This window comes from Erpetoichthys calabaricus, chromosome 17, assembly GCF_900747795.2.
Source record: "Erpetoichthys calabaricus chromosome 17, fErpCal1.3, whole genome shotgun sequence".
NCBI lineage: Eukaryota > Metazoa > Chordata > Cladistia > Polypteriformes > Polypteridae > Erpetoichthys > Erpetoichthys calabaricus.
The window spans coordinates 6,850,627-6,874,398 of record NC_041410.2 but is presented as its reverse complement, the minus strand read 5'-3'; the positions used below and the strand labels follow the sequence as shown (position 1 = coordinate 6,874,398).

The following is a 23,772-nucleotide window of genomic DNA, read 5'->3' as shown; positions in this document are numbered from 1 at the left end:
GGTCTCTACTGGAAGCTCCGCCTCCTGAGTCAGCCAAGAAATTGAGGTGAAGGCTCGCAGGATGAAGACAAGGACAAGGACAATAGGTGAGTGGGCTTGATAAATGACAGGTAACGTAATTTGGTTATTGCTTACGTATTTGGCCATGACCCTCGTGGTCTGCTCAGCTGAGTCAGAGGATTATGGGAAGGCCAAGAATGGCACAGCCTTTGTTATTTTATTGAATCTTTTGAGTTGTGTTTAATTCGTTCTGTTCACTGTCCCTCGTATTTAATGAATCCCCTTCCTCATATTTGCCTGGACTGCCTTGGTGTTACTCCAGGGATGGGGTCTGCTCAAGAGCGTCCCCATTCTGTCGCAACAGCTAAAGCAGGCGGCACAGGGGATGCACTTCGCAATCACGGGACATCTGATTGGTCAGATCTGACCTGATTGGTGATTAAAAGCAGCACACCGATGTAGAGCCAGCGCACTGTCGGCACACGTTGCTGCAATGTCACCTCTAAAGCCGATGTCACATTACGCACCTTCTCGTCGTAGGGTATGTCGGACTTATCAGCTGCAGTTGTTGATCTTGTCACCGGACCACGAGAAAATCACCGGCCGTGTCAAATTTAGGGAGAGTCATGCTCGCTTGCTTTTGTGACAGCCAACTGTGTGTGGCCTGATGGAGCCGGTGCTGTATGAAGAGTCAGCATTTAACAGCGAGTTCGGCCTCCATCTCATTACTTTTTTCATGGTGCATAAAACACACGGCATCAGACAGACGAGCTTCTCTTCTGTTTGTGAAGTCCAAAGACCCCCACGTGTTTCTTATTCCTCGCCGCTTATTCCCCTGAGCTCTCATTGGCTCTCAGCTCTCATGACTAAGGACAACATCAAACTGGTTTTGTCGGAGTGAGTTGCTGGATGCGGTATGTAAGACTACGCGACTGGCCTTGACAGGAGTGCACCACCAATCGCCTCCTACTATGCAAATGAAGGCTACGTCTAAAAATCGATAGAAAAGTCACATGACACGACCTGGCCTTAAGATACGGGGTAAGTTTGTATATTCTAAGAATAAGTTCAGAACAGGAAAGTCGGGGTCGATAAAAAAGGCTGCCCTGGGAGATGAGAAGTTGGTCACCCTAAGTCGTGACAACCAGTGTCAGCATTATGTCACATTCTCTAACCTGCTTGATCCAATTTAGGGTCATGACAGCATTGGGATAATGGCAGGAGCAACCCTGGACACAGTCCATTGCCCACCAGGCCATCATTGAGTCCTCAATGAGCCAAACCTTCATGTTTTTAGGAAGGAAACACACACAAATGCAGGAAGAACATACAAAAGATGGCAGGCCTTGGGATTTGAACACACGATGCTGAATCCCTGTGGCAGCAGCACTACCCACTGAGCCACCATGCTACCCACTGTCTGTTAGTCCATCATTATGTCACACAGCGCCCTTCATGATGAAATCGCTTTCGAGGCACGTCACATGAACAGTACAAGTGGCATGAAATCACCATGGGGGACCCCCACCACCACTGAAAGAAATGATCAAGTGTGTGCACACCAAAATCACCAGGGGGACCCCCCCCCCCAACTTGATGGAATGATTGAGTGTATTCATGCTGATATCAGCAGGAAGGACCCCCACCACCATTTAATGAAATGATAGAGTGTCCACAGGCCAAAATCACAAGGGGGTCCCCCATCCCAACTCGATGAAATGATCCAGCGTATGCATGACAAAATCACTAAGTGGTCACCATACCAAAATTATCAGGGGGACCCCCGGCTCAACCCCCTTGATGAAATGTGATCAAGCGTACATGCGCTTAAATCACTAATGGTGACCTGCCACCATCCCTCAAACCTCAAAGCTGATTACCACACCCCACCGCTCTGCGATGTGCAAATCACGCATACAGCGGCTGCCTTCAAGACCCCCGAGGACCGGGTGTGACATTTTCACTGCTGGGCAGCATTAAAAGCTCAAGATGGACAACCTTGTAGGGCACAGTGACCTGTTCTCATCACCACGGTTGTAACGTTTACTGAACCCACTTGATCCAATTCAGGCTCCATAAGGCTCAAGACAGGTGCCAACCCTGGATGGGGTGCCAGTCTTTCTCATGGCACATTCACACACACACACACACACACTCCCACATATCAGGCTAACCTGGGATCACCAATCAACCCAACCTGTTACTCTGTGACTGGAGACTAGAATATGGTGACCGCCCCTCTTGTGGATATAACAGATGACTGAAGGTGGTTGGCATCTAGACGGGCATAAAAATGTATGATCTGACAGCCGGTTTGACAGAGCCACCCCAGGAATGAACCAAGAAAATGGCCGTTAAACCCACAGAGAGAATCAGTCAATGCCTGCACATCTCGGAGGTGTGGGAGTCAAACCCAAGTCCTGAGATAAAAGCCCACGGTGGGCACACTGAAACCGTGCAGTAACTGTGCCCCAGCATTTTGAACACTGTGAATTTTTTTTTGTTTTGAGGTGGCACTTTCTCAACATACAAAATTCGCTCTTGAACACGCTGACCGTTGTCAGTCATCCGCATATCACACCACAGAAGTGTGAAGGCACAACACGGCAGGTGAGGTGAACATGGTGTGCTCTCATCTCAGAATGAGGTCGACGCAAAACCAGAAAACGAGTCAGAAGAGGAAGAGGAGGAGGAAGAGGAGGGCAAAGCTTCTTAAAGGTCAAAGGCAAAAAAAGAGCATCGCTTCTGTAAAACGGGCAAAGCGGCTGCTGGTTCATCAGAGTCCACGCCATGGAAGACCACAATTAGCCAGCGGGTATGGGGGGGGGGGGGAAAGATTGCCAGCACTGACCACTCATTGATTCTCACGTTAGGTAGCCATATCGAAATTAGCGCCAGTGAACATTTCTCTTCTGCATGCTCTGGTGGTGTATGCCTGGGCAGCGTGGGGATCGGGCAAAGGGAAAACAAAACCCCCTGGCCAACCAAGAACATCATGTCAGGAGTCCCCCAGGACGTCGCTGGTGTTCACAGAGTTACGGCACAAATGAACAAAATCCCTGAGACGGAACTAAAAAAACAGCTGCGCTTATTGTCATTATCTGTCACTTTTGCTTATTTTACATTATTCGTCCAACCACAAATTCTCCATTAGACTGACATCTGGACGCCAACTCGGCCACCCTGAGACCTCCATTCCTGTGGAGCTTTGGCTTCAACGCTTGGGCTCTCGCGGTCTTGCTGGTTCCTTGCAGGCTCCAACAGCTTCTCCTCCAGGACTTCTCTGTATTTTGGTGCATTCATTTTACCCTCACCAGCCTTCCAGGGCCTGCTGCAGAAAAGCATCCCCACAACCTGATGCTGCCACCACCTTACTTCAAGGTGAGGAGGTGGCGTTTGTGGTAACGTGTAAACCTGGTGTTTAGTCTGATGGCCCAAAAGCTCAATTTTGATCTCAGCAGACCACTCAATGTTCTTCCAGTTGACTTGAGAGTCTCCAGTGTGTCTTCGGCTGAGATGTCCTGTGTGATTTTTTTTCTCTTAGCCGCAACTGGTGAAGCACCCTGGCATAGTTAACATCTGCCCAGTCCCTCCCATCTCTGCCACTGTAGCTTGCGACTGCTTCAGAGTTCTCAGAGGTCTCTTGATGGCCTCCCTCACGCGTCTCCTTCTGCCGTAGCAGACTTCCTCCTCTGCCATACCCTCTCCATCTCTTCATGATTGATGTAACTGGATATTCGGTGACTTGGAGATTTTTCTTGTCTCCATCCACCAACTTACGCTTTCACAGAGTCACTCTGAGTGTTCTTTTGTCTTCATTGACCACCATACTGACACATCACAAGCTGGACCTGCCAGTTACAGTCAACCGGACCCCAGACAGGGGGAAGACTATCTGTGCTTTACCACAAAACAACACAAGTCTGTCTTGTAAAGGAATTCAACAATTGCACTTGTTGATAATTTCTGGTCACTGATTAAGCGCTTCTGACTTCAAATTTGGGTTTGTTGAAAGCTAACTTGATCGACTGACCCCTCAACCCCTCCCAAGATTGCCATTTCTGTTAAGCATGCACTGGTCTCTGCTACCTGGAAAATATGAATAGGTTACTAGCAATCAGCTGTATGGGAAGGGCGGAGCCTGAGTAAGAGAAAAACAGTGGCACTGTCTGGAGGGGTGGAGCCTGAGAGAGAGAGAGAGAAAGAGAGAGATAGATGCTGTCTGGAGGGGTGGAGCCTGAGAGAGAGCAACAGAGAGTGAGGAAGGGAAAGAGCGATACTTTCTGGAGGGGTGAAGCCTGAGAGAAAGAGAGAGAGAGAGAGAGAGAGAAAAAAGAGACACACACACACACTGTCTGGAGGGGCGGAGCCCAAGAGAAAGTGCGGAAGGGAAAGAGAGATGCTGTCTGGAGGGGTGGAGCCTGAGAGAAAGAGAGAGAGAGAGAGAGAGAGAAAAAAGAGACACACACACACACTGTCTGGAGGGGCGGAGCCCAAGAGAGAGTGAGGGAGGGAAAGAGAGATGCAGTCTGGAGGGGTGGAGCCTGAGTGAGAGAGAAAGACCCAAACACACACACACTGTCTGAAGGGGTGGAGCCTGAGAAAGAGTGAAAGAGGGAGGTGGGAGATGCTGTCTGGAGGGGTGGAGCCTGAGAGTGACAGAGAGAGAAAGAAAGAAAGAAGACACACACACACACACACACACACACACACACACACACACACTGTCTGGAGGGACAGAGCCTGAGAGTGAGAAGGGGGAGAAGTTGTCTTTAGTGATGGAGCCCAAAAAAGAGAGATAAAGAGGCATTGTCTGCAGGGGTGGAGCCTGAGTGAGAGAGAAAGACCCAAACACACACACACACACACACAGACATGCTGTCTGGAGGGGTGGAGCCAAAGAGAGAGAGATCAGGGTGTGGCCTTATAGGGCTGGGGGCGATGGTCCAACATGGAGACAGACAGGTGGCCCCGCCTCTTGGGGAACCACCTACAAAGCACAACCAGATCCAAACCTTCACAATAACAAAGAATTATACAAATTATACACGTGACATAAATAAGTATAACAAACATATAAGGTTGGGAGCTGCACTGATTACAGCACAATTGCCACACCTGCCACACGACTAACCTCCCAGACTAGGATCCATGTGCAGCCATACAACGGGTGACACCTCAGCACCACACCGAACAGACAATTTAAAAAAAGAGAATTTAAACAGTGAATGCGAAACATAAACAAGCAGAACCGAGACAACAACGGCCCCAAAGCAGGAAAGGAGCAAGTGACGCTGGCATTTCTGCTAAGCCAAGAGAAGGCAGGAGGTCCTTCATTTAAGTGAGAAAACCAAAATCCTTAATTTAGTATCAAAAGATAAAAAGTCGTATGCTGAAGTTTCCAGAATGTACAACAAGAAGGAGTCATCAATTCACTGGTAAAGTGACATCCTTAGATAAACACAATGCATGGAGTTCGGCATTCTCCATGGATTTCACTTGTCAACAGGGAGGCATGGAACATATCCCCCATGGATACAGGGGGACTATCGTACTTAAATAAGGATACAGAAATGCAGATTGTGTTCTGCTAAATAGTTTTTACTCATTTTTGAGGGCACAACACTGATACCCATTAACAATAAAAAATGCTCATTTTCCCTTAAAGCATAGCAGTGTGATATGGTGGTCTTCTGTACTACCAAGAGACCCATGACAGCTGTGCCCGACCACAGACCAAAGCCAGCCCAGCCACACTTGATCCGACGCCAATTCCGCTAGCCCACAGACTGAGGCCGACTCCGCCCACAGACAGACTGATTCCACTCACAGACCAAGACTGACTCTGCCCACATACTGAAACTAACTCCGCCCACAGACCGATATCGACTCTGCCCACATGCTGAAACCAACTCCTCCCTCATACCAATATTGACTCCGCCCACATGCTGAAGCCAACTCCACCCACAGACTGATATCGACTCTGCCCACATGCTGAAACCAACTCCTCCCTCATACCAATATTGACTCCGCCCACATGCTGAAGCCAACTCCACCCACAGACTGATATCGACTCTGCCCACATGCTGAAACCAACTCCTCCCTCATATCAATATTGACTCCGCCCACATACTGAAACTAACTCCACCCACAGACTGATATCGACTCTGCCCACATGCTGAAACCAACTCCTCCCTCATATCAATATTGACTCCGCCCACATACTGAAACTAACTCCACCCACAGACTGATATCGACTCTGCCCACATACTGAAGCCAACTCCTCCCTCATATCAATATTGACTCCGCCCACATGCTGAAACAAACTCCACCCACAGACCGAGGCCCACTCCGCCAGGAACTTGCAGAAAAGCCATCACAGCCCGGAAAGGTGGCCATAACACTCAAATAGACACAGCGAGTGACAAAAGAGACTGATGGTACTTACTATAAAATATCTGAGCCTTCATAAGCTTCTCCAGTTGGTTATGTTCTTTAACTATTTTGTAGATGATCAGACATTAAAGCTGGATTAATGTGTAGCACTCCGGAAACTTCACTTCAGGCTTCATTTGCCCTTTCAGTCCACTACAGGAAAAAATAAAAAAAGAGAATTATCTTCACCAAGTATTTGGTAAAAAGCTCACTGATGACAGATCAACAAGATGGCCGAGCACTGAGCCCGGCTGCGTCATGGCTCCTTGAGTCCGGGGTCCGCTCCCTGCCTGGGTTTTGCACGTTCTCTCCGATCATCTTTTGTTGGCCTTTTCTCGCACATCTCAAAAACAAATTGAGCACCTTGGTGTAAACGGTGCCCCAAAAGGGTGCGAATAAAGCTGACGTCACGCTACACGACTTCTGCTCTATGTGTGAGTGGACTTGACGACGGCGGCTGAGGGTCTCATCGCCTGAGCAGGTCGATACACACGACTAGAACACTCAGGGGATGTCCAACTGCACGACTCCTTCACGACATTTCTCAAGCATCGTGAGCTCGTCAGCTGACAGCGCCGGTATGGCATCTTCCCCGGCAATCTCAGACATTTTATTTTCTTTTTCTTCCACCATTTTGTCATAAGTCAAGTCAAGTTGGGGAGCATGCACTGGTACAGCGTGTTGCCGCACCCATTACACGTCGAAACATCTCGGGATCCCGGTTGGCAACCCACCCCCAGGCAGACACGCGGTCCAGTCCTACCCTGTGGAAATGACCCTCTATCTGCCACAGTCAGATGTTACGACTAGTCCAGTTTTCCAGTCAGTTGGGATGATGGCAGCCTCCCAAATGGAAGCAAAGATTGCTTGCAATGCCAGGAGGACAGCCTTACCACCAGCCTGGAGATGCACAAAAAGATGTTCAACCACGGATACCACAGATCCCTGCAGTCTTTCCCCCCCCCCTCAGCTGGTTCACCACCTGTGCCATCTCAGTGAGACTGGGGGGGGGGGGTCACAGCTAATTGGAGGATCAGCCTTAAGAACTGGGGACCCAATCAATTTTGTCATAGCAGGTTTAAAAAAATGTGACATCAGACTGACGATTTCTCAGAATTCCACATTGTTATTCTGCCCAGAGTCGTGAAGACTAAAACGTTTATCAGCTAGAAACGAATCCAAACCGTTAAGACTAAGCCTAATGGACCAAAGCTGAATCACAGAGACAGAAACTTTAGAAAGTTGAAAAAGCAAACGCGTTTCAGTCGTTAAAGAGTTTTTACCCAAATCACGGATACCGAAAGACGTTTTGTGGAGAATTTAAAGGGTCGTACTAGTGACGCATGGCGCAGTGATATTCTACGCAACTTCCATGGCAACAGGCAGCGGAATAATAACATGGCGGCGCCCGATTGTAAAACAAAATAATGGCACGGGACTGTGAATAAATAATCAATACATTCTGGAACCAAATAACTGCACACAGAACGTGAATACAGAACATCCATCCAGTATCCAACCCCCTATGTCCTAACTACAGGGTCACGGGGGTCTGCTGGAGCCAATCCTAGCCAACACAGGGCGCAAGGCAGGAAACAAACCCCGGGCAGGGTGCCAGCCCACACACACACCAAGCACAATTTAGGATCGCCAATGCACCTCACCTGCATGTCTTTGGACTGTGGGAGGAAACCCACGCAGACACGGGGAGAACATGCAAACTCCACGCAGGGAGGACCTGGGAAGTGAACGTCTGGTCTCCATAACGTGAGGCAGCAGCGCTACCACTGCGCTAATTGGATTTGATAAACTTTTGATAAACGTAGTGAAAAGGCACAGTGTGAGGCAGACGGTACCATGCCGTCCTGAAGGGGGCGCATGTGAGCCCAACAGACGCTCCTGCCTGCTGTTCTTACGCTGAGGCGCCGATAAGTTAGCAACGTCAGAAAGTCACTTGCACCGCAGCGCTCTGCTTTTTATTTTTATTTGTTCTAACTGACTGCCACAATGGAAGATTACGAAATAAGAAGAAATTTTTACAAGTAATTGACCGAGATTTTCATGGAGAAGGATAGGCTCACTGCAGTGGGCTGGCGCCCTGCCCGGGGTTTGCTTCCTGCCTTGCGCCCTCTGTTGGCTGGGATTGGCTCCAGCAGACCCCCGTGACCCTGTAGTTAGGACATAGCGGGTTGGATAATGGATGGATGGATGGATGGATGGTGTTTATTTGAGGGGGCCTCCTTGATTGTCAGAATAAAACAACACCAGCTGTGCTACCCACCTAACACAGAGTGAAGTCTAAGCAGTCAACAGAGCCCTCAGTGTCAACGCTTGCAGTGCGCCATCTGTTGGAATGTATTTTATAATACGTGTAAGAATTAAGTGCATTGCATTTGTCATTCCAACAGCTGGCCCATCACAAACATTTGTAGTAATTAAATGCATTACATTTGTCATTCCAACAGATGACGCATCACAGACATTAACAATGCTTTTAGGAACCCCATGCCAAAGAGCATGTAACACAGACATTTGCATGGCATTTGTCACTCCAACAGATGGCACATCACAAAGATTTGTAGTAGTAAAATGTGCTGCATTTTTCATTCCAACAGATGGTGCATCACAAACATTAACACTGCTTTTAGGAACCCCATGCCAAAGAGCATGTAACACAGACATTTGCATGTCATTTGTCACTCCAACAGATGGTACATCACAAAGATTTGAAGTAGTAAAATGTGCTGCATTTTTCATTCCAATAGATGGTGCATCACAAACATTTATAGTAATAAAATGCATTGCATTTGTCATTCCAGCAGGTGGAGCCTCACAAACATTAACACTGCATCACTTTTTCCACATTTTGTTATGTCATTTACAAATAAAGGTAAAGACCATCAACGGTTTTCAATTTTATAAAAAAATGGGATCAGACTAAGAAAAAAAAACAATCTAATATTTAAAAACTTAATTTTGACCTTTAAAAAAATATTGTTTTTTGTTTCTTGTTATCCTTTTGTTGAACAGTCTGTATTAAAATTGATGAAAGCATCAGAATTAAAAGCTTTTAAAAAGGTCAAAATTGAAATCCGTTTTGATACACCGCTCTATTCTTACCTGTGTGTGTATAAAGATTGCTGATGAGATACGAAACATCACCAGCAGTCAATGTGCCAACTGAATAGTGAATACGCGACTCTTTGGGGTTCATATATTTATAAATCTGACCCTGAAGGAGTCACCAGCCATGAACCTCACCGCACGTCACTGATCTTCTGACGGGCACAAGCAGCCGACCAAGGAAGATCAAGGGTTAGGGTGTGGACCACAGAGCTACAGAAACACCAGTGGACTTGCATAAAAAGCTCGAACTCCGCGCCCACAGTGGACGTCACATTACACGACTTCCAGACCAATGCGATCATGTTGCCTGAGGATGTCAGACCACATGACCAGAAATCTCAGGGGGATGACAAATATGATGACTTTGTGACGATTTCCAGCTTTTCCTTTCGGGTATGGTGGGCTCACCAAAATGGACAGCCCTCCCTGAAGGTTTAACAAGAACGGCGAGTTCTGACGCAATCTCCATCTCATTCACTTTTCCTATTTTCCGTTCCGTCGTGGTACATAAAACACGAGACACCAGACGGACGGGGTACCTCTTCTGGTTTCGAGGCTCCTTACTCCTCGTTGCTGCATCGCAGCGCACTGTACTTGTTGTGCATCTTAGGTGCTTTAACGTTGGTTTTGTTCCCACTCCCTGCGTGGAGTTTGCATGTTCTCCCCATGTCTTCCCAGAATCCAAAGACGAATGGCTGACCCTAAATTGGCTCATGTGTGGGGCTCATTCAACTTCATTTTCCTGTGATGCACGTTAAGCTTACTGGCCTGAACTTGTTAGGATCTGCCCTGTCACTCTTTTTATATAATGGGATGATATTTGCTATTTTCCAGTCTTTTGGAAATTCCTCAGTGAACAGGGAGTTCCTAAAAATACGTGTCAAGGGTTTCTATCTGTACTCGCCAGCCTCCTTAAGAACTCAGGGTATATATGATCTGATTTGTTTGATTTCGGCCTACTTCATCTGAGCAGCTCTTCTCACCCTCTACAATCTCTGTATCCCTCCTTAGTAGTCCCTGTTACTGCTAGGAGGTTATCCACTTCTGCACATGTCAAGACCTCACAAAAAAAGCATCTCCTAAGTCACGGGTGTCGAACTCCAGGCCTCGAGGGCCGCAGTGGCTGCAGGTTTTCATTCTTACCATCTTCTTAATTGGTGACCAGTTTTTGCTGCTGATCACTTCTTTTAAATTCACTTGACTCAGGCCCCATAGTTGTTTCTTTTTCTTTAATTAGCTGCCAAACAATAATGAGACACAAAACAGGCCGCCACCTGACCAGCTCCCCTGTGCCCATCACACAATATCTGAAAATAAAGAAAGGTGATGGTCATGGTAAGGCTGATCTCTCAGGTCACCAAAATGTTTTGACGAACAGCAAATCAACATGGGTGGCATGGTGGCGCAGTGGGTAGCGCTGCTGCCTCGCAGTTGGGAGATCTGGGGACCTGAGGTTCGCTTCCTGGGTCCTCCCTGCGTGGAGTTTGCATGTTCTACCTGTGTCTGCGTGGGTTTCCTCCCACAGACATGCAGGTTAGGTGTATCGGTGATTCTAAATTGGCCCTAGTGTGTGCTTGGTGTGTTTGTGTGTGTCCTGCGGTGGGTTGGCACCCTGCCCAGGATTGGTTCCTGCCTTGTGCCCTGTGTTGGCTGGGATTGGCTCCAGCAGACCCCCTGTGTTTGGATTCAGTGGGTTGGAAAATGGATGGATGGATGGATGGAAAACCAACTCTTTTGGAAATGTCTGCTGTGGGAGAATGAGAGCAGCAATAGGCCACGGAATTAAATAACGGGCTTAATTAACAGCAAGAATTGGCTTCTTGTTAAGAAAGTGATTGGAGTGAAACTGCTTGGAGTTTGAAGCCCCAGTTTAGCTGCTCATCTGTCGGCTCGTTTCACGTCTCATTTCTGTTTGGCTGCCATTTAATGAAGAAAGGAATCAACTCAGAGGGCCGAACTCTTCTAACGGGGCGATTAAAGTGAACAAACTCACAGGTGGCGCACTGGTAGTTGCTGCTGCTTTGCAGTAAGGAGATTGTGGGTTCGCTTCCCGGGTCCTCCCTGTGTGAAGAGCGCTTTGAGTGGTGAGAAAAGAGCTATATAAATGTAAAGAATTATTATTATTATGGGGAAAAAGTTAATTAGCAGTGAAAACTGGTCACCGATTAGTAAAAAGGGTTAGAATGAAAACCTGCTGCCACTGCGGCCCACCAGGCCTGGAGTTTACCACCCCTGTCCTATGCCATTGTCTGTACTTTTAATTCTCCTTCACTATTCCTGATTCACTTCTCCTCCTCCTTGACTATTAGCTTATGAAATCGGAATCTCCTCGGGTCGTCTTTCTCCTTATCTTAATACATAATTCGCCTGCCTCCTCACTCACTCACGTCCATCCGAAGCCGAATGCGCAGTCGCCTTCTGCGCCGCTGCCCGAAAAACCTTACGAGACCGACATCCAACCCCAACATCGCGGCAGGCGGCAGATTTAGCCTACGCATTATACAACTGTCTTCAACAGGTACATTCATGACTTAAACATTTCAAAGTCCGTCTCACTTCCAACTTATACAAATGCCTCTAAAGAGAAAATTTGCTTCATCGTGGCATGTGGCAGATTTAGCCTATGCATTTCGGGATTATTATTCTGAAATCGCAAATCCTTCCTCCCAGGCGTAGGATATTAGCCCCGATCACAGCCAACCCTCACACTCAAAATAATACGTAAGAACATTTTATTATTAAGTACTTTCAGCGGGCGAGTGATGTGAAGGTGCAAGTTAAAGATGGGCCACATCAAGGGAAATTACTAGCAAACAGTGAGAGTGTCTTCACATAAATGTAGTCTACAGAGAGATTTTACAACTTTAGTTGCATACTGACAGGCCTCCAGTATACAAACAAAAAACGTTGTCATAGATAGCGTGTCTTTTTTAAGTGTACAGTATTTTTCGCCGTGATAAACTCATATATATCCCAAACCTCTTAGTTAATTATCATTACTTACATCACTTTCTTATTTGTTTCTTACTTATCATTTGACTGTTCAATTCCACCCGGGGGGGGGGGGGGGTAAATGTTAACATTTAACATTATACAAACTTATTGTCTGTTTTTATTTATTTTTTTTTTTTTTTCACCTGCATTATTATCAATCTTTAATTTAATATTATTTATAGTATCAGTATGCTGCTGGAGAATGTGAATTTCCCATTGGGATTAATAAAGTATCTATCTATCTATCTATCTTTGTTCTTCATACACTGCTGACACAAACTCGTCCCCGTTTCATCTTACGTTATCGAAACGGGCTTTTTGTCTAGTCTGCTATATTCCTCTCTAACAGCATTTTAACAATAATAATAATTCATTACATTTATATAGCGCTTTTCTCAGTACTCAAAGTGCTCTCCACACAGGGAAGACCCGGGAAGCGAACCCACAATCTCCTTACTGCAAAGCAACAGCAACCACCACTGTGCCACCTGTGAGGAGTTCAGACACCCTGGGTACATAGATAGATAGATAGATACTTTATTAATCCCAATGGGAAATTCACAAAAAGAGCACTTAAACAAAAAAGACACGAGTCCAGGTTGGTTGATTGATATGTGAAGGGCACAATGGGAGCCTTACAGTTAGGTCCATAAATATTTGGACAGAGACAACTTTTTTCTCATTTTGGTTCTTTACGTTACCACAATGAATTTGAAATGAAACAACTCAGATGCAGTTGAAGTGCAGACTTTCAGCTTTAATTCAGTGGGGTGAACAAAACGATTGCATAAAAATGTGAGGCAACTAAAGCATTTTTTTAGCACAATCCCTTCATTTCAGGGGCTCAAAAGTAATTGGACAAATGACTCAAAGGCTATTTCATGGGCAGCTGTGGTCAAGTCCGTCATTATGTCCTTATCAATTAAGCAGATAAAAGGCCTGGAGTTGATTTAAGGTATGGTGCTTGCATGTGGAAGATTTTGCTGTGAACAGACAACATGCGGTCAAAGGAGCTCTCCATGCAGGTGAAAGAAGCCATCCTTAAGCTGCGAAAACAGAAAAAACCCATCTGAGAAATTGCTACAATATTACGAGTGGCAAAATCTACAGTTTGGTACATCCTGAGAAAGAAAGCAAGCACTGGTGAACTCAGCAACACGAAAAGACCTGGACGTCCATGGAAGACGACAGTGGTGGATGATTGCAGAATCATTTCCATGGTGAAGAGAAACCCCTTCACAACAGCCAACCAAGTGAACAACACTCTTCAGGAGGTAGGCGGGCGTATCGATATCCAAGTCTACCATAAAGAGAAGACTGCATGACAGTAAATACAGAGGGTGCACTGCAAGGTGCAAGCCACTCATAAGCCTCAAAAATAGAAAGGCTAGATTGGACTTTGCTAAAGAACATCTAAAAAAGCCAGCACAGTTCTGGAAAAACATTCTTTGGACAGATGAAACCAAGATCAACCTCTACCAGAATGATGGCAAGAAAGTATGGAGAAGGCGTGGAACAGCTCATTATCCAAAGCATAGCACATCATCTGTAAAACACGGTGGAGGGAGGCAGTGTGATGGCTTGGGCGTGCATGGCTGCCAGTGGCACTGGGACACTAGTGTTTATTGATGAATTCTGAGTTGTTCAGTGACATACTGTCTGCTCAAATCCAGCTAAATACAGCAGTCAAATTGATTCATGATACAGATGGACAATGACCTAAAACATACAGCCAAAGCAACCCAGGAGTTTATTAAAGCAAAGAAGTGGAAAATTCTTGAATGGCCAAGTCAGTCACCTGATCTTAACCCAACTGAGCAGGCATTTCACTTGTTGAAGACTAAACTTCAGACAGAAAGGCCCACAAACAAACAGCAACTGAAAGCCGCTGCAGTGAAGGCCTGGCAGAGCATTAAAAAGGAGGAAACCCAACATCTGGTGATGTCCAGGAGTTCAGGACTTCAGGCTGTCATTGCCAGCAAAGGGTTTTCAACCAAATATTAGAAATGAACATTTTATTTCCAGTTATTTCATTTGTCCAATTACTTTTGAGCCCCTGAAATGAAGGGATTGTGTTCACAAAATGCTTTAGTTGCCTCACATTTTTATGCAATCGTTTTGTTCGCCCCACTGAATTAAAGCTGAAAGTCTGCACTTCAACTGCATCTGAGTTGTTTCATTTAAAATTCATTGTAGTAATGTACAGAACCAAAATTAGAAAAAAAGTCGTCTCTGTCCAAATATTTATGGACCTAACTGTATAGGTCACTTTTAGGAGACTTGATGTTCTGCCATGCTGCAAGGTGGCAATGTGGCACACGCAGTTCCTTCACAGTAAGGCGACCTGAGTTCACAATCCCCGGTCCTCCCTCCATGGACTTTGTATATTATCCCGTATGCAGGTTAGGTGGACTGGTGATCCCAAACTGGCCCCTGGGGTGTGAAGTTGGGGTGTTTATGTGTGCCCTGTGATGGGCTGGCAGGTTTGCCCCACGCTAGCTGGGATAGGCTCCAGCAGACCCCCACATATCCCTGCTCAGGACTAAGCAGATTGGACTAAAAATTAAAATCAGTGCAAAGGGCCATTGGATTTAAATGGAATTATCTGCTAATTTTACTTTATAAACGTTTATTTCCGTAAATATCTCAGCACGTGTGGAGAAGCAGCTACCGAGTTCCACACTTTAAAATACAAGGCGGGTCAATGAAGATTGCAGTCCTGGGTAGAAATGTTTATTTTACGTCACAAAGCGGTTTGAAGTTATAATGAAAATCGACAGTCACCATCTTTTTTATTTTATTTTTTTTTTTTGTACAGGGACAATAAGTGCGGTCAGACTTACCAAAAACGCTCGAGTTTGATTGTGTTACACCTTCAACAAAATCATCACCGCTGTTCATCGTCCAAAGGAATCGGGCTGACCTATTGGGCGGAGAAAGGACCAAAAATCAGCCACGGAGGTGACTTACTCGGGGTTTACACCCCACTTTGAGTTTTGAAGCTCTTTGTATAAAGACCCCCAGCCCGACCACCGGCGGATGAAGGCTCCGTACTCACTGCTCTGCCGGGCCGATGCTTTCCCTCAAAGCGCCGCGTGCCGCTCGGATTTGTTGTTTTCGTTTATTTTTATTATTTTTTATTTCTTTATTCATCCATCTGTTACTGCGCGACAAACCCCGCTGTCCCGGTCCGGGGTGCGACGTTCAAGTGAAGGAGGGGAGACGAGCGGCACCGCCGTGCACGGCTCGAGACGAACGCTGCGCAATCCTTCCGAATTTAAAGCGGACATCCGGAGCGATCGCCGCCTCACCCCGACTTGCACGCGAGCGCCCAAATGAACTTGGAATATAATCCGTAAAAAAAATGAGATGATTAAATAAATAACTCCGTGTGCTAAAATCGAAAAAAAAGTAAAAGAAAGGCAAGCCTGTGCACTTCAACTCACTGACAGGACTTCGCGACTCAGCACTGCTGTCGCAGCAAATGCCCGGAGTGACACTTTTGTGTTTTTCATGACAGCGGTGTCACATTTCATCATGTATTCACACAAAGGCTTCCCTTATTACTTTATCGCTTCTTTTATTTTCCAACCCAAACATTTCGCCGCTTTTTGGCTCTCAGTGCTTTCAAACCGGGAAATCGAAACTATTCTTTTCCCACAATGCATCTCTCTATTAAAGTCAAAAACTCCTAACAGTCCTAACATGAAGAAGAAACGGGAGACGGCGGCACGTGCCATCCATCCATCATACGACATCACGGCGACGGCGGGGCAACGCTGGACCAAATCGGCAGTGCGTAAGAAACAAACAACCCTCCAAGAACACCCCAAGTCCACAACCGTCACACCTATGGTGGAATAGTTCGGACAAAATTAATTAAAAACACAAATGAATGTCTTGCAGTAGCCAGTCAGCGCTGTCACTCTGGAGATGGGCGGGGCTGGGCAGGTGATTGACGGCCGGATGTTCACAGGTGTGCTGAGCGCGGCTTATTTCTCGTTATTCCTTACAAGGCTCGAGATGACAGGTGGACACCCCTTGGGGCGTTATTAATACAGAGACAGCTGAAAGGGACAGCAAAAGGTGACGCTGGACGACGATCGGGGACACTACGAGAACAGAATGGCCTGTCTCGTTGAAGGGACTGTCATTTTTACGGGGCGTTTGTCAGAACTTTAACAGCGAAAGGTGACTCTGCTAGAATTGCGACTGTGAATCGTTTGTCGTGAAATAAACGCGCCCGTTAGTGGGCTTGACTCCCATTCGGTGTTGTGAAATGTGATAAATAAATAAAAAGTAACAACATGGGAACATAAATCATTAAATGTGTTATGAAATATGCCTGATGTGTCATGTTGCTTCATATATTTGTTGAATTATTTCTTCACTCATTTATTTCAGTGACACCACACGCAAGGCGAAATACGCAAAGAAATGAAAACTGTCAATGTCAGCCGTCAAAGGGCAGAGGGAGGGGCAGAGGGAGGGCTCTAGTGAGTGCCACGTTTTGATTGGCGAATCGTCCATAAAGCATGAAAAACATCAAGCATGTGGCGGAGTCATAGAAACAACCCGCTTGAGAGAAACTGCAGTCTGCCGTGGATGGATCTGCTGTGACGGAACACAAATACATCATTTAGTAACTGATAAACTCTATAGGTGTGTGCAGGTCGTTATATAAATATATATATTGTCAGCGTTAATCAATTTAAATATAATTATTATTGTATAAATGTAAAATCATTTATATATAAATATATAATTATTTAGAAATGAAAAAGATGGCTATACATTTCACATGATGCCATTGTCCAGTTTCCATACACAAAGCGTTTTAACTCTTTTAAGATGCATAATTCAAATAAGACATTTCATTGCTGAATCATAAGTGAAGGAGAATTGTGTAACTCATAATAATTCATTCACACATCAAAAACAACAAGTTCTAAAACCCGACGGAAACTTGTCACGAACAGGAGGTTTATTAAGGTGATCATTTAGCTTTGTAGTGACGGCCTGTTCTTGGATTTTACATAAGAAAGGCAGCTTAGAAATCGGTCTAAAATTGTCACAGAGGAGTCGACATTATCTTTCTGGAGCAGGAGTTTAATAACAGCAATGTTAAGACAGTCTGGGAAGACCCCCATAATCTCATAATAAGTTTATGATGTCAAGCAAACCCTCAGTTAGCACATCAGATACTTAGCTGAAAAAAAGTCAGGGACGCAGGTGGAGGGTCTCAGGTGGGAAAGGATTCTACATAACTAAGGTAACTCTATCCTGGTGAAAGAACTGAATTCACTTAGAGTGGAATACCGGGATTTAATAGGATCAGCTTTGGGATGGGGTGTACTACAGTATTTCTAATATCATTAATTTTGTAATTAGAAATATAGCAAAAGTCTCATAAGTTTCACTGGAAGTTTTTTAGAGGAATTCCATTGAGTGACCAGAGATTCATATCAAATGAATGAGAATTGCAGAACTGGTTTGGGCAGAAATGATAGATAGATGAAAGGCACTATATAATTATAGATAGATAGATAGATAGATAGATAGATAGATAGATAGATAGATAGATAGATAGATAGATAGATAGATACTAAAGGCACTATACTGTATAATAGATAGATAGATAGATAGATAGATAGATAGATAGATAGATAGATAGATAGATAGATAGATAGATAGATAGATAGATAGATAGATAGATAGATAGATATGAAAGGCACTAGATAGATAGATACTAAAGGCACTATACTGTATAATAGATAGATAGATAGATAGATAGATAGATAGATAGATAGATAGATAGATAGATAGATAGATAGATAGATAGATAGATAGATAGATAGATAGATAGATAGATATGAAAGGCACTAGATAGATAGATAGATAGATAGATAGATAGATAGATAGATAGATAGATAGATAGATAGATAGATAGATAGATAGATAGATAGATAGATAGATAGATAGGAAAGGCACTAGATAGATAGATAGATAGATAGATAGATAGATAGATAGATAGATAGATAGATAGATAGATAGATAGATAGATAGATAGATAGATAGATACTAAAGGCACTATACTGTATAATAGATAGATAGATAGATAGATAGATAGATAGATAGATAGATAGATAGATAGATAGATAGATAGATATGAAAGGCACTAGATAGATAGATAGATAGATAGATAGATAGATAGATAGATAGATAGATAGATAGATAGATAGATAGATAGATAGATAGGAAAGGCACTAGATAGATAGATAGATAGATAGATAGATAGATAGATAGATAGATAGATAGATAGATAGATAGATAGATAGATACTAAAGGCACTATACTGTATAATAGATAGATAGATAGATAGATAGATAGATAGATAGATAGATAGATAGATAGATAGATAGATAGATAGGAAAGGCACTAGATAGATAGATAGATAGATAGATAGATAGATAGATAGATAGATAGATAGATAGATAGATAGATAGATAGATAGATAGATAGATAGATAGATATTAAAGGCACTATATAACAGTGTTTTATGTTTGCACTTCATTTTGACTACCGCTGTCTGCTGTCACTTAGTCACTTGTGCCATATAACAATAAAACATGAAGACCTCCGAGGGTCCGGGTTGGGGTCAGCCCCGTGAGGTTGCCGTGCTTTGGTCTCGATGTCGTCATCGCCGTACTCCAGAAGTTCTCCAAATAATTTTCACTATTTCATGTCCCTTGTCCTCGACTTCTGCTTTTCGCCTGTGACCCCCCCGTGGCCAGTGGGCTCGGTGCCGATGGCAGGCTGCTGCTCCTCCGCGTCTTTCGCTTTCCCCCTTGGTGGCCCCACTTGACTCATGGCTGCGGTTCTTCGCACTTCTCTCGTTTCTCTCTCAGACCTGCCTATGTTGGCTCTCGGGCTCTCAGGGTATTTTCGGTGTTTTATTTCATGAAATTGAGATGCGCATGCAGAGCAGCACAACACCAGGCTCAGGGTTCAGTTCCTGACCTTGTCAACAGCTGTGTGGGGTCTTCATGTTCTTCTTCTATTCCACTGTGACAGTTAATTGGGTGAAAGGGACCAGGAGATGAAATGTCATCAAACCAACTGCAAGAATTGAAACTGGCAGCACTACTCGGTCGCTTACTCCATGTGTCTGTGGTTCTTCACCACACAAAGACCTTCTAACATTTGTGTGCAATCAGCCCTGGATGAGTTCCCAACTGTGTCCCCGTGTTCCTGATGCAGAATGCAATTTAAAGTAACCACTGGGGTCCAGCCGACTACTTCCTTGCATGGTGGCGCAGTGGTGGCACTTCGGCCTGGCAGTCACGAGATGTTTCAGGTCCTCCCTGTGTGGAGTCTGCGTGTTCTCATCCATGTGAGTTTCCACCCGCAGTCCAAAGACAAGCAGGTTAGGTAGGCCGGCCTTGTTAAACTGACCCCTGATCTGCATCTGTGTTTTTTTACCCCACACCGTGTCCACAGATTGTTCCTGCCTGGTGCCATATGCTTGTTGAGATGAAGCAGGTGTAGAAAATGACATGACATGGAAATTCTTCTCATAATTTTGAACGTGTCACTAATGTCACCTCCTAATCTCCGCTCAAGTCCTCCAGCCTCCCCTCGTATCTCACACCTCGTCGTCCCACAGTCAGCTCTCCTCTGGACTTTCTCTAGTGCTGCTGTGTCCTCTTTGTAATACGGAGACCACCACTGCCCGCCATCCTCCAGGGGGGCCCATACTCTTTCCAAGTCCTCATGATTGAGTTCCCTGTACATTTTCTGGTCTCCATCCCCTGCTTTGAGCTTTTCCTGGAGTTGCTTCTTGTGTTGTTTGGTCTTCATTGTGTAGGTTTAGACCACCATACTGACTCAACACACAAGCTGGGACCTTCAGATGCACTCAAGTGAAACCCCAGGCAGGTGACCTCCATGGCACTAATGATGGGACCTCTAAAACCAGTGGGCTGCCCCAATGATGGTTCAGGGGTGTCCCATTATCGAGTGTTTTCTGTTTGTCATTAATTTAGACCACCTTGCTGAGATCCATGTTCAACCCTGGCCACTTTATTAGGTACACCCTCCTATTACTGGATTGGACCCCCTTTTGCCTTCAGAACTGCTGTAATTCTTCATGGTGCAGATTCACCAAGGTGCTGGAAACATTCTTCTGTGATTGTGGTCCATATTGACATGATAAGATCATGTGGTGACTGCACATCCATGATGGGAATCTCTCGCTCCACCATATCCCAAAGGTGCTCAGTTGGATTGAAATCTGCTGACTGTGGAGCCCATTTGGGTCCAGTGACCTCATTGTCATGTCTGAGGTTATTTGAGGTTTGTGACCTGGTGCGTTATCCTGCTGGAAGGAGCCATCAGAAGATAAGAAAGGGATGGACATGGTCAGCAACAATACTCATTTGGTACTAAGGGGCACAAAGTGTGCCAAGAAAATATCCCCTCCCCCACCCCATTAGACCACCAGCACCAGCCTTAAGTATTGATACAAGGCAGGATGGATCCAAACTGTCATGTTGTTGACCCCACCAGCTGAACGTAGCAGCAGAACTTGAGACTCATCAGACCAGGTGATGTTCTTCGTATCTTCTGTTGTCTAATTGTGGTGAGCCCCTGTGAATCGTAGCCTCAGTTGCCTGTTCTTAGCTGACAGGAGTGGCTCCCCTGGTGTGGTGGTCTGCTGCTGTAGCCCACCTGCTTCAAGGTTCAAGGAACTGCTGTAATTCTTCATGGCGCAGGTTCAACAAGGTGCTGGAAACTGTTCCTCTGTGATTGTGGTCCATATTGACATGGCAGCATCATGTGGTGGCTGTACATCCATGATGTGAATCTCCTGTTCCACCACATCCCTAAGGTGCTCTGCTGGATTGAGATCTGCTGACTGAGGAGGCCATTTGGGTCCAGTGACCTCCTTGTCATGTTTGAGGTGATCTGAGCTTGGTGACCTGGCATGGAAGGAGCCATCAGGAGATAAAACAAAGGGGTGGACACGGTCAGCAACAATACTCAGGTGGGCTGTGGCATTTAAACAAGGCTCAGTTGGTACTAAGGGGCCCATAGTGGGCCAAAAAAACATCCCCCCACACCATTAGACCACCAGCACCACCAGCCTGAATTGTTGATACAAGGCAGGATGAATCCAAGCTGTCATGTTGTTTACCCCATCAGCTGAACTCGAGACTCATCAGACCAGGCACCGTTTGCCCAATTTTGGTGAGCCCCTGTGAATCGTAGCCTCAGTTGCCTGTTCTTATCTGACAGGAGTCGCCCCCCGGTGTGGTGGTCTGCTGCTGTAGCCCACCTGCTTCAAGGTTCAAGGAACTCCTGTATTTCTTCATGGCGTAGATTCAACAAGGTGCTGGAATCATTCCTCAGAGATTTTTAGTCCATATTGACATGATAGCGTCACATACCCAAGTATGGTGGTCTGCTACTGTAGCCCACCTGCTTCAAGGTTCACCATGTTGTGTGTTCAGAGCTGCTCTGCTGCACACCTCGAGTGCTTAGTTGAGTTCCTGTTTGTCTTTTCTATCAGCTCAGACCAGTCTGACCATTCTCCTCTGACCTGAACTGCCACCCACTGGATATTTTCCATTTTCCGGACCACTCTCTGTAAACCCCAGAGATGGTTGTGTGTGGACAATCTTAGTAGATGAGCAGTTTCTGAAATACTCGGGGCAGCCCGCCTGGCACCAACAACCACGCCACACTCAGAGTCACTTCAGTCCCCTTTCTTCTTCTCTATTCTGCTGCTTGGTTTGAACTTCAGCTGATAGTCTTAACAAGGTCTGCATGCCAAAATACGTTGAGTTCCTGCCCTGTGATTGGCTGATTGGATATTTGTGTTAACGAGTAGCCGGACAGGTGTGCCTAATAAAGTGGCCGCTGGGTGTGCATCCGTTAATCTGAAATCCAAATTCAGAAATCCGCTGTGAAGGTCCGAGGGGTGGTCATGTGGTGCCAGTAATGCACGCCACTCAGTTTGGCTCACGGCCACCATGACATGCTGATCACCCTCAGGACTGCCAATCTGTCAACACCCCCCCTTACCCCCCACACACACACAGCTTGGCCGCCATTCCTCACAAGGAGCAGAATTAGTGAAGTGAAACTCCTAGACATTAAAAAGGAAACTTCAGTAAAAGGGGTAGGTGTGGTGAGGGGGGATTGGGGGGGGGGGGTAGACAGGGCTGGCAGTCACATGTTTAACCCCTGAGGGCACGTGACTCAGTATCCACTGGGGACCTCCACATTACGGATCGTCTATCTCTGCTGCAGTGCCAACTGGGCACTCCACTGGCATTGCTGTTCTGTAACGCCAAGTGCTGCCAGCCTTTGGGCAAACTCCTGAGTAGAAACCTGCAGCACCAGGGCCTATGGATGAGCTGAGAGTTCGGCTACGGACCACAAGAGCTGCTGCTGCAGGAAAGTTCAGCCTCACTGCACCAGATTCGAGTCTATAATGTCCTCCTCAGTCCAGCGGTTGTCATCTGTTGGGTTGAGAAGGACAGGTCTTTGTGCCCCTCGGAAGCTCATCCTCAATTGTTACCCCCAAAGCCCTGAAGAGGTGACACCAGGACCAGGCTGGCAGTGCCATGAACTACGGCATTATGATACATCTGTCCATCGGTCCCGGGGAGACGCTCAGGTTTTTTGCCATAATGCCCAGTGCTGACTCCTGTTGTGACCCTGAGGAGGTCACTTCACGTCACACACATTGAACTCGTGTCACAGCTCAGCTCAATGCACTTGTGACGTGTTGGCTTGTTTGCATGAAAGTCTCCATTTATCTTTACATTTATTTGTTTAGCGGACGCTTTTATCTAAAATGACTTGTAAGTTTTGAGTAAACATCAGCCTGGGGGACAGTTTGGGAACAAGTGTGACAGGACAAGGTCACAAAAGTGGTCATGAAAAGTGAAGTGCCCAGAACAAAAAAACTCTAAAAAAGCCTTCATGCATTCCACAGACAAGCACTTCCTGCAAATGACCAGTTTGGCAGACACTGTGGCCCCCCAGTGGCCGAGCTGATGAACTGTCCAGGTCTTCTCCTGTTTCTGTTTGGTGACTGCCAGTTACTGTGTGACCCTGAGTGGGTGACCTCACTTGCCAAGCCTTACCTTGTAGAAGCAGAGAAAGAAACGTGCTGCTTCAGTGACTCACCACGGGCAGGAACCCTCA

At 45.8% G+C, this 23,772-nt stretch overlaps 1 protein-coding gene across 1 annotated transcript in view; it reads right to left on the bottom strand.

The window, feature by feature from the left end:
• The window catches only part of il12rb2l (interleukin 12 receptor, beta 2a, like), a 55,523-nt gene extending 39,529 nt beyond the window's left edge, over nucleotides 1–15,994 (bottom strand). The window contains exons 1-3 of the mRNA XM_028822637.2: nucleotides 15,614–15,994; nucleotides 15,399–15,478; nucleotides 6,449–6,588 (exon numbers count right to left, since the gene is read on the bottom strand). The gene's annotated coding sequence lies outside the window, so the exon portion shown is untranslated. The remainder of the gene's footprint in view (nucleotides 1–6,448; nucleotides 6,589–15,398; nucleotides 15,479–15,613) is intronic.
• Nucleotides 15,995–23,772: the final 7,778 nt, after the last annotated feature.